This window comes from Callospermophilus lateralis, chromosome 19 (genome assembly GCF_048772815.1).
Source record: "Callospermophilus lateralis isolate mCalLat2 chromosome 19, mCalLat2.hap1, whole genome shotgun sequence".
NCBI classification, from domain to species: domain Eukaryota; kingdom Metazoa; phylum Chordata; class Mammalia; order Rodentia; family Sciuridae; genus Callospermophilus; species Callospermophilus lateralis.
The window spans coordinates 20,811,390-20,823,942 of record NC_135323.1 but is presented as its reverse complement, the minus strand read 5'-3'; the positions used below and the strand labels follow the sequence as shown (position 1 = coordinate 20,823,942).

Below are 12,553 nucleotides of genomic sequence, written 5' to 3'. Positions count from 1 at the left end.
GATATTTCTATATTTAATTTATCAAAGAACTGCCAAACTCTTTTCTCCTAGCACCTGTAACATCTTACATTCCCGTCAGTCATATATGAATGCACCAATTTCTCCATTTCTTTGTGAACACCTGTTGTTTTCCTTTAAAAAATTAATTATGGCCATCCTAGTGGGTATGAAGTATTATCTAATTGTACTTTTGACTGGCATTTCCCTAAGGACTAATGATGTTGAACTTTTAAAATATGATTGTTGGCCATTTGTATATCATTTTGGAGAAATGTTTATTTAGAGCCTTTGCCCATTTTTACATTGGGCTATGGGGTTGTCAGAGTTATTTATATTTTCTAGATACATACACTTTATAAGACATACGATTTACAAATATTTTCTCCCATTTGGGGTTGTCTTTTTATTTCATTGCTGGTATTCTTTGAAGCACAAAAGTATTTTATCAATTCATTTATTTTGAGGTGCTGGAAATTAAACCCAAATCTCATGCATGCCAGGCAAGTTCTTTATCTCCAGCCCACAAAAATTTGTTTTATTTTGATAAAGTTCAATTGGTCTATTTAAAAAAAAAATTAGTTGTAGATGGACACAATACCTTTATTTTGTTTATTTAGTTTGTGTATGTGGTGCTGGGGATTGAACCCAGTGCCTCACAAGGGCTCTACCACTGAGCCACAACCCCAGCCCCAATTTGTCTATTTTTATTTTTATTGCCTATGCCTGCTTCATATCCATGAAATCATCACCAAATACAGATTATGAAGATTTGCTCTTGTGTGTTTTCTTCTAGGCGTTTTATAGTTTTAACATTTAAGTTTAGATCTCTGATCTTTGAGTTTATTTTTTTTGTAGGGGGCGGGTGCGTACCAGGGATGGAACTCAGGGGCACTTAACCACTGAGCCACATCCCCAGCCCTATTTTGTATTTTATTTAGAGACAGGGTCTCACTGAGTTGCTTAGCGCCTCACTTTTGCTGAGGCCGGCTTTGAACTTGCAATTCTCCTGTCTCAGCCTCCCTAGCCGCTGGGATTACAGCTCCCAGCTGAGTTGATTTTTTTATGTGAGTTAAATTTGGGGTTTGGTACTCATGTGATCTATCCTCATTATTTGGCATTCTTCCCCTACCACCATTTGTTGAAAAGATGAATCCTTTCCCCATTGAGTGGTCTTGACACCTTTGTTGAAGATCAAGTAACCATACAAATAAGGGTTTATTTCTGGGTTTTCTATTCTATTCCATTGATTTATCTGTCTATCCTTGTGTAAGGACCAGACTGTATCGTTGAAAAAGGAAAGTAAAAATTGAAATCAGTAAAGTGAGTCCTCCAACATTTTTTCTCTTTCAAAATTGTTTTGACTACACTGGATCCCCTGCAATGCTGTAAGAATTTTAGGATGGATTTTTCAATTACTTTTAAAAGTCACCATTGGAAGGTTGAGGATATAACTCAGTGGCAGAGCACTTGCCTAGCATGTACAAGGCTTTGGGGTTGATCCCAAGCACTGCAGAACCAAACCAAACCAAATAAAAAATACAAACCAGTATTGGGATTTGACACAAATTTGCATTGAATCTGTAGCTCACTTTGGGTAGTACTTATCAATATTGAGTCTTCTAATCCATGAACATGGGATATCTTTCCTTTTTTAGGTCTTTTAAAAATTCTTGGGGCTGGGGATGTGGCTTAAGCGGTAGCACGCTTGCCTGGCATTCGTGCGGCCTGGGTTCGATCCTCAGCACCACATACAAATAAAGGTGTTGTGTCCGCCGAAAACTAAAAACTAAAAAATAAATATTAAAAAAATTCTCTCTCTCTTTGAAAAAAAAATTCTTAGTATACATGTTTTTGGCCACCTTGGTTAAATTTCTTCCTTCTTATTTTATTCTTTTGATGCTACTGCAAATTGAATTATTTTTAAAAGTTCCCTTTTAGCTGTTTATTGTAAATTTATAGAAATACAGCTGATTTTTGTGTGATGATTTTATGTCCTGCAACTTTGCTGAATTTATTAGTTCTAAATTTATTTTGTAGATTTGTGATTTTTCTTCATGTGATCATGTTACCTGTGAAAAGAGATAATTTTACTACTCCCTTTCCAATTTGTCAGACTGTTATTTTTTCTTCTTGACTGACTGTTTTGGCTAGAGATTCCAGTACTATGTCATATAGAAGTGGAAAGAGCAGACATTTTATCTTGTTCCTGATCTTAAGGACAAAGCTTCCAGTCTTCACTATTAGATATTATGTTAGCTATATATATTTTTAAACCTATCTATGGCCTTTATTTTTCCGGAGAAGTTCTCTTTCACTTCTAGTTTATTGAGTACTTTTTATCATGAAAAGGTGTTGGTTTTGTCAAAGATTTCTGTGCATTTGTTGAAATGCTCATGGGTTTGTTCTCCTTCATTCTATTAATTTGGTGTATTATAAGAATCAATGTTAGGGGGCTGGGTGGTGGTTCGGTGGTAGAACTCTTGCCTAGCATGTGTAAGGCATTGGATTCAATTCTCAGCACCACATATAAATAAATTAAATAAAGGTCCATTGACAACTAAAAAATATTTTTAAAAAGTTAATTTTTGTATGTTGAATCATCCTTAGATAAATCCCAGTTGGTCTTGGTTTGCAATCCTTTTAATATGCTGCTGGATTTTGTTAGCTAGAATACTGCTCAGGATTTTTGTATCTATGTTCATAATTCTGTGGTTTCTGTTTTTTCCTGTGATGTCTCTATCTTTGGTATCAGGGTAACCATGGCCTCATAGAATGAGCTAAGAAGTATCCTCTCTTTTTTTCTCTCTCTTTTTTTTAAGGGGGGGGGGTATCAGAGATTGAATTCAGGGGCACTAAACCACTGAGCCACATCCCCAGACCTACCTATTGTTGTTGGGTAGAGTGTTCTCTAGAGTTGCTTAGCACCTCACCGTTACTGAGGCTGGCTTTGAACTCATGATCCTCCTGTCTCAGCCTCCCAAACTGCTGGGATTACAGGCATGTGCCATGGCGCCTGGTTCCTTTCCTCTTTTTGAAGAGTTTATGAAAGATTGGGTAATTCTTCCTTAAGTGTTTGGTAGAATTCACCAACAAAAACTTTTTGTGTAGGGAAGCTTTTTAAAATTATTATTACTAATATAATTTCTTGTTATAAGATGGTTCAAATTTTTTTTTATTTCTTCTTGATTCAATTTTGGTATTTTATGTATTTTCAGACACAAATACTTATTCATTTCATCCAGGTTATCTAATTTGTTTGTGTACAATAGTTCATAATATTCTCTGATAAAATTTTATTTCTATAAGGTCAGAAGTAATGTCCCTCCCTTGTTTCTGATTTTTGCAACTTGAGTTTTCTCTCTCTCTCTCTCTGTCAATCTAGCTAAAGGTTTGTAAATTTTGTTAGTGTTTTCAAAGAATTAACTATGATTTGGTTGGTTTTCTACTCTTTCTATTCTCTGTTTATCCCTACAATTTATTTTTTTCTTTTATTTACTAAATTTATAATATAGTTTTATATATAAATTCATATATAGTTTACTTCTTTTTTAGTTTCTTCAGGTGTTATCAATTTTTCTTGTTAAATGTAGATGTTTACATCTATAAATGCCCCTCTGGGCACTGCTTTCTCTGCATCCTTTATATTTTTGTATGTGACTTTTTTCATTTTAACTTGTCTCAAAGTATTTGCTAATATCCCTGTGATTTCTTCTTTGAATCATTTGTTGTTTAAGAGTTTGGTATTTAATTTCCACTTTGTGAATTTTCCAGTTTTTGTCTAGTTATTGATTTCTAGTTTTACACCATTGTGGTTGGAGAATATACTTTGTATTTTTCTAATCTTTTCAATTTGAGATTTGATTTATGCCTCTTTTAACGGTCTATCCTGGAGACACTTCCTTTGTATTTGAGAAGAATGTATTTTGCTAATGTTGGGTAGAATGTTCTCTAAAATCCTGTTAGGTCTAATTGGTTTATAGCATTGTTCAAGTCCTTTATTTCTTCATTGATCTTCCTTCTAGTTGTTCTATCCATTATTGAAAGTGAAGTATAGAAGTGCTGGGTTTCTGTTCTCGAGACTAAAAGGCTCAGGGGTCACTCTAGTTAAACTGGGCTAACTGGGATGCACGAAATAACCACACAAGAGAAACAAATACCTTTTTCTTTGGGGTTACTGTGACGCTCCTCTGACCTTAAGGGTCCACAGAAAGAGACAGAGAGAGAGCACGCACTGACCCTTTTTATTGAGGAAAAGCTATTCAAATGAGGCAAGGGGTCAGGTTTCAGGGGGCTGAGTCTATCTTCATGATGTCCACTGTCAGCAGGTTGACTGACACCTGGGTAGGCCACACCCAAGGGCACAGTAAGAGGAGGGGACACACACAGGCACTTCCATGGAAGATTCTATCCTAAACAGGGCAAGGGGTTATATTACAAAGGAACAGGTGAGCATAGCTTCACCCATGGGGCTGTAGCAAGACACACCCATTTCTGTGACTGAGCGCCTCAGCACCCAGCTGGGGAGTGTAACTCAAGTCACTGGTAAGGTTGGCCTCCCACATAGAAGTTTCCAAATTTTATTGCAGAACTGTCTCTCCCTTCAATTGTGTCAATTTTTGCTTCCTCTATTTTGGAGCTTTGTGTAAATGTTTATAATTCGTCATCTTGATGAATTGACCCTTTCAAAAACATATGATATTCTTCTTTTGTACCCCACCCCCAAATTTTTAAACACTTGGGATCAAACACAGGACTTTGTACTTACTAAGCAAGCATTCTACAACTGAGCTATATCCCCAGCCCTTTTAATTTCATTTTAGACAGAGCCTCATTAAGTAGTCCAGGCTAGCCTAGAACTTGTTATTCTCCTACCTTGGCTTCCTGAGTAGTGGGGATTAAAGGTATATGCCACTGTGCCTGGCTACTCTTTGAACCATTTTTTACTTAAAATCTATTTTGTCTGATATTAGCATAGCCTCCCCTGCTCTCTTTTGGATACAATTTTCATGCAGCATTTTTTTCTATCCGTTTACTTTAATTTTCTCTGTTTCTTTGAATCTAAAGTGAGTCTCTTCTAAACAGCATATTGATGAATCCTGTTTTCTTTTAGTTTTTGAGTCATTCTGCTATTCTCTGCCTTTTCTGTGTGCTTGTTTTGTTTGTTTTGTGCTGGGGATGGAACCTCAACATGTTAGGCAAGTACTCTACCACATTCTAACACTGAGCTACATACACATATATATATGTAAGACATGTACCACTAGAACTAGTTAATCTCTGCCTTTACAATTTTTTTTTAGTTGTAGATGGACATAATACCTTTATCTTTACTTATTTATTTTTATATGGTGCTGAGGATCAAACCCAGTGCCTCACATGTGTGAGGCAAGCGCTCTGCCACTGAGCCACAACCCCAGCCCAAAACTCTGCCTTTTAATAGAAGAGTTTAAACCATTTACATTTAAAGCAATTGTTGATAAGGATTCATTTGACCATTTTGTTGTTTTCTGTGAATCTCATGTCCTTTTTTCCCCTAAATTCCTCCATTATGTCCTTCTTTTGTGTTTGTTTTTTATAGTGTACACTTTTATTCTCTTATTTCCTTTTTGTATACTTTATAATTAATTTCTTAGCTGTTAATTTTAGAATTACAATTGACATCTTAAGTTAAAATAACCTAGTTTAAACTACTATCAATATAGCTTAAATACTATTCAAAAACTGTCCTCCTGTGGCACATACTTGTCATCCCAGCAACACAGGAGGCTGAGGCAGGAAGATCGCAAGTTTGAGGTCAGTCTGGACAACTTAGCAAGACCCTGCCTCAAAATGAAAAATAAAAAGAGCTGAGGATACAACTCAGTGTGGAATAACCCTATGCTCAATTCCCACTAGTGAAAAAAAATCCAATTCTCCTCCTATATAGCTCTATCCTTCATCCTTTATATTGTTATTGTCATAAATTACTTCTTTATACACTATATGCCCAAGAACATAGACATAATTATTGTTTCATATTTTATATGTGGAAGAAAAGAGATATCACAAACACAAAAATACAAAAATTCTGGCTGTTATATTTACCTATATAGTTGTCTTTTTTTTTTTTTCCCTGCTACTAGGGATCAAAGCCAGTGGTGCTCACTGAGATACATCTCCAGTTCCTTTTATTTTTTTATTTTGAGACAGGATCTCGCTATGTTGCCCAGGCTGCCTTGAACCTGTGATCTTCCTGCCTCAGCCTCCCAAATTGCTGGGATTATAGGTGTGTACCACCATGGCCAGCTACCTATGTGTTAGTTTTCATCCAACACCCACCACCTCCCCCCCCACCCCCCACCCCCATCTTTGAGTTACTTATCTAGTGTGCTTTCACATCACTTGAAGGACTTCCTTTAACATTCCCTGGAGGGCATGATTACAAGTGACACACTCCCTTGTTAATATCTTAATTCCTCTTTCCTTCTTGAAGGACAGTTTTTCCAAATACAGAATTCATGATTGACAGTTTCTTTCTGCACTTTCAAGTATGTCACCCCACTGTCACTTTTCTGGTGAGAAATTGGCCACTAATCTTATTGAGGATCCTTTGTACATTAGAAGTTGCTTCTTTTTTTTTTTTTTTTTTCTGCTTTCAAGATTCTCTGTTTAGCTTTGACTTTTGATGATTTAATTATAATGCATCTCAGTGTGGACCTCTTGGCTTTACCCTAGTTGGAGTTAAGTTTATCGGATGTGTGAGTTCATATTTTTTTTGTTTGTTTGTTTGTTTCTTTGTTTTCTAAATCAAATTTGGGGAGTTTTCAAATATGATTTCTTCAGATTGTCAATCTCTCTCCTTTCCTGCTAAGATGCCAATTATGATAATATTGGTATGATTTATGATGTCTAGCAAGTCTCTCAGGCTCTGCTAATTTTTCTTCATTCTTTTTCCTTTCTAGTCCTAAGATTGGGTAATTTCATTTCATTTGACCTATCTCCAAGTTCATTGCTTCTTTTATAGGTCTGCTATTGAATATATCTTGTTCATTTTTTCATTTTCTTACATTAATTCTGTTTTTTATTTTATGTATTTCCTGATATTTGGGTATCTTGGGGCCTTGGTGATCTGGGACAGGCAATTCCTAGAAATGATAAATGACTCATCTGCAAGTGTGCCTTTCATATGCAAAACAAATGGTCCAAAACCCATACTCGAAACCAATTCCTTTATTGAACTTTTACATTCTAAGGCACAATACCCCTGTAATAGTCACACCCTGGCCAGATACCAGACAACTTGGGACAGTTCCCAATCCCAGGAGCATGCTGAAATTATTCAAATTTGCCAGTCCTAAACCTGTTTATCCCAGTTTGCCTAGTCCTTCCCATAGAAACTGCAGTAGATGCTGGGTGTGGTGGTACATAGCTGTAATCCCAGTGATTCAGGAGGCTGAGGCAAGAGGATCACAAGTTTGAGACTAGCCTCAGCAACTTGGTGAGGCCATAGGCAATTAGTGAGACCCTATTTCAAAATTTAAAAAAAAGGGGTTGGGGCTGTAGCCCAGTGGTTAAGCACCCCTGGGTTCAATCCCTAATACCAAAAAAAAAAAAAAAAAAAAAAGAATCTATAATAAAGGCTCTTGCCCACATTGTCTTCCTCTTTTCTCTGCCTCATGAATGACCTGAGAACTTCCCCTATGTGGTATTTGGTGCCCTCCTGTTAAGGATCACTTGATCCCAGGAGTTTGAGACCCTCCTGGGCAACATACTTATTCCTTCTTCTTCTTTTATTTTTTAGCAGTGCTGAGGATTGAACCCAAGGTCTCACACATGTTAGGCAATCACTCTACCACTGTTACAGTCCCAGCCCTAGTTCTTCCTTCCTGACAGTCATTTCCATGTCTGTATATCTTAACTGATTAAAACAAATCTTATATAAATCTTATATGTATTTTGAATATCAGTTATTGTATTTTTTTAGTTCCAAAATTTCTATTTGGCTCCTTTTTATAACTTTTTTCTACTGATATTCTCTATTTGTTTTGACATTCTTCTCTTGGTTTCCCTCAGTTCTTTGTCTATGATTTCCTTTAGCTCTTTGAGCACATTATAAACAGTTGACTTGAAGTCTTTGTCTAGTAAGCCCCAAATCTCTGCTTCCTCAGGTACAGTTTCTACTTATTTTTTTTTCTTGTATTCTTCCTGTATACTTCCTATTTTCCTCCCCAAACAGAATATTTTGAATATTATGAGGTGGGGAGAAAGAGAGAGAGGGAGGACGGGAGGGTTGAGGAGAGGGACAGGTGGGAGAGGAAAGGACAAGGATTTTATCTATCTATCTATCTATCTATTTATATTAGGGATTGAACCCAGGGATGCTTAACCACCAAATCACATCCCCAGACCTTTTTAATATTTTATTAGAGACAGACTCTCACTGAATTGCTTAGGATTACAGGAGTGCACCACCATACCTGGCTATTTTCTAAAATTTTTGAGACAGGGTCTTGCTGAGTTGCTTAGGACCTTACTAAGTGGCTGTGGCTTTCTTTGAACTCATGATCCTCTTGCCTCAGCCTCCCAAGGTATGTGCCACCATACCTGGCTACATCCCATCTTTTTTCACCAGGTTTTTTGGCAGTTCTAGGGAGGAATAGGCTATAAAAAGTCTCCACTCTGATTTATATTTTTTTAAAATTGTAGATAGACACAATACTTTTATTTTATTATTTCTATACGGTGTTTAGGATCGAACTCAGTGCCTCACACATGCTAGGGAAGTGCTCTAGCCCAGAGCCACAATCCCAGCCTCTCTACTCCGACTTTTGCACTGTTTTCAACCATATGAAATCCGGTGTCTCTATGACACAAAGTGTAGACCAGCTCTTGAGGCTAACTGTTATGCTTGCCATTGGATTCCCCAGCACACAGGGACCCTCCAAAATGATTTGTTAAATAAATGGAGCTTTTCAGTAGCCATTTAAAAATATTAACCTTGACCTTGGCTTCAGTGTATGGCCACATTCTTAGCCCTTTTAAATTTTTTATGTAGAGACAGGGTCTCCCTGAGTTGCTTAGGGCCTCACTAAGTTGCTGAGGCTGGCTTTGAACTTGTGATCCTCCTGCCTCAGCCTCCCAAGCTGCTGGGGTTACAGGTATGTGCCACCATACCTGAGGAGAAAGCAAAATTCTAACTCCTACCTGCCTCCTGAGCTTAATGACAGGCCCTGTGTGCCCTTCCAGACCCTCTTTCTCCTTCTCCATAACATATGCAAATTATTCTTTTTTCCCATTCAATATGTATATTTTGGAGATCTATCCACATTAGCAAATATTTATATCTGGTTTATTGATCTCCTTTACAATACACAAAGAATACAGAGTGAAGTAAAAAAGGGAAGAGGCTTTTAACTAAAAGACCTGACCTCATTTTTACATTTCACAATACAAATAAAACTGCACTTTTCCTTTCTAATTTATCCCCTCCAAAACCATTCTCTGTCTGATAAGAATGGGGAGCAAGTCTTTGTTGTCATGCTGTTAGAAAACTTCCCGAATCCTAATCCTATGATCTCCTAGTGAAGTAGAATACATAATATAAAGAGGGTTCCCTTGCAGGGCATGGTGACCCACACCTGTAATCCCAGAGACTCTGGAGGCTGAAGCAGTTAGATCACAAGTTCTAGGCCAGCCTGGGCAATTTCATAAGGCCCTCCCTTAAAAGAGAGAAGGACTGGATCCACACTTCAGCAGCATATATACAAAAATTGGAACAATACAGAAAAGATTATCATGGCTCCTGGGCAAGAATGACAGGCAAATCCATGAAAGATTCCATATTAAAAAGAAAAAGAAAGGAGGGTGGGTGGGACTGGGATGTATCTCAGTGGTAAAGTGTCCCTGTATTTATTTGTAAATAAATAAATAGGCTCCCCTCCCTCCATTGCTGTCTGATCATTGTTCCTGCCTAAGTGGGCACCATCATGGGACAAGCAGGAGGTCTCATCATTTGGAGGACAGGCATCAGTGGCATGTGACTCCCATGCATGCCTTCATTCCAGGAGCAGGTTCCATAAGCATCATCCCAGGAGGCGGAGGGCCCATCACTGACATCATGACAGGGCCTTCCATGTGGGGTGCTGGCATCTTACCAGGCTGAGGAGGACTGGTGGGAGGTGGGATCTCCCAAAGGAATTGCAGAGAAGGGAGTAGGAGAACGCTTCCTTGTTGTTGAATACAGCTGTTGCTGCGTCAATCAGGCTCTGAGCCTACTCTTGCATCCATTTCTTTTTCTTTTCCGTACTGGGGATTGAACCCAGGGGCACTTAACCACTGAACTATATTCCCAGCCCTTTTTATTTTTAATTTTGGAACATGGTCTTTCTAAGTTGCTTAGGCCCTTGGTAAGTTTCTGAGGCTGGCTTTGAATTTGTGATCCTCCTACCTCAGCCTCTCCAGCCACTGGGATTACAGGCCTGCACCACCATGCCCAGCTTCCTCCATTCATTTCTGATAGGAGACTTTCATATTCTCTTGTGCTTCCTACCATTGCCATGTTTCTTTCTCACAGAAGAGCATCATGGGTGAGGAATATATCACCGTAGCTGCAATAAAACTTGGGCCTGTTGCTCTACAGATCATTGGCCACTTGGTTCTGGGCTGCCTGGAAAATCTGAACCTAGATTTTATATTAAACATATTACCTGGACTCAAATATTATAGAAACTAAGAGCATAGACTCTAGACTTAGACGACCTTTGTTTAAATACTTGCTCTGCCACTTATTAGACAGGAATTTTGCAAATTCCTCTCATTTTCTACATCTAAAAAGGGGTAGGGGGTGGGGATAATAATAGGAGGTTTTTCATGAGGTTTTCATTTGAGATGTAAATTAAATAATTCCTGAAAGGCATGTAGCTCTGTGTTTAGTATACAGTAGCTTTCATTAAAAGACCTATCTGGAACAGGAAATCCAAATAGAAAATTAAGAAAACAATGCCTCTTACAATAGCATCAAAAAGAATAAAATAGGACTGGGGTGTAGCTCAGTGGTCGAGTGCTTGCTTGCCTAGCATGTGGGAGGTCCTGTGTTTGATCCCCAGCACTACAAAAAATAAAAATATAAAATAAAATACTTAGGAATAAGACAACTCATAAAATGAGAGTAAATATTTGAAAATTATATATCTGATAAGACTAATTTGCATGATACATAAAGATCCCTATAACTCAACAACAAAATTGCAAATAACCTAACTCAAAAATGGGCACAGGCAGGCATGGTGGCACATGACCGTAATCCCAATGACATGAGAGGCTAAGGCAGAAGGATTGCAAATTCAAGGCCAGCCTCAGCAACTTAGCAAGGCCCTAAGCAACTTAGCAAGATCCTGTATCAAAATAAAAAAATAAAAATAAAAATTTTAAAAAGGGCTGGAAAAGTGGATTAGTGGTAGAGTTCCCCTGGGTTCAATCTCCAGTAAAACACCCCCTCACACACATATACACACACTACACACAAAGGGCACAGGATATAGATACTTCTCCAAAGGAACAGAAATAGATAATAGATATTTCTTCAAAGAAGATAAACAAATGATAAATAAGCCCATAAAACATGTTAAATATAATTAATTATTTGGGAAATGCAAATGAAAACCACAATGAGATACTATTTCCAGTATACTAGAATGGATATTATCAAAAAGATGATAAGTGGGCTGGGTGTGTGTGTGTCAGTGGTAGAACACTTGCCTAGCAGACTGAAGATCCTGGGTTCAATCCCCAGTGGAAAAAACAAACAAACAAACAAAATGGGATAGGGGAGAAAGGAAGGAAAAGTGTTGATAAAGATGGAGAAATTGGAACCCTTGTACATTACTGACGGGAATGTAAAATTGTACTGCCATTTTGCAAAACACTTTGGTAGTTTCTCAAAAAACTAAACTTACAATTAAACTATGATCCAGTAATTTTACTCCTAGGAATCTACCGAAAAGATTTGAAAACAGAGACTCAGATATATACTCGAATACCAATGTCCATAGCAACATAACTCACAGTAGCCAAAAGGTGAAAATAATCTAAGTGTTCATTAATACTTAGATTACATTCTATGTACATTTTTAGTGTAATAAAAAAAATTAAGAAAAAAATAAATAAATTAGGCAGGTCCTTCTTAAAAACAAAACAAATTTTACCATCTAGTAAGGCTAGTAAGGGGATTTGGATGTTTTAAAGAAAAAAAATTACCTATTTGATGATAGAATAGTGTATTGCAACCAGTAAATCAAAGATACATCTGTACTCATATTTCTTTTTTTGTTTTGTTTTTTGTTTTTTTAGTTGAAGGTCCCTTATTGGTCCTGCTTCCATGAATGGTCAAAACCAGGAGAAGGGACTGGGGTTGTGGCTCAGTGGTGGCGTGCTCACCTAGCACATGTGAAGCACTGGGTTCAGTACCACATAAAAATGAAATAAAGAAATTATGTCCACCTACAACTAAAAAATAATAAATATTAAAAAAACATAACAAAAGAAAAGGGAGGGGAACCAGCCGGCACAGGGAGAG

General features: G+C 37.4%; 1 non-coding gene across 1 annotated transcript; it reads left to right on the top strand.

Annotated features, from left to right (window-relative positions):
• Positions 1-9,723: 9,723 nt before the first annotated feature.
• Positions 9,724-9,826, top strand: LOC143385513 (U6 spliceosomal RNA). Its single transcript, XR_013089470.1, has one exon. It is a non-coding gene; the product is annotated as a U6 spliceosomal RNA (small nuclear RNA).
• Positions 9,827-12,553: the final 2,727 nt, after the last annotated feature.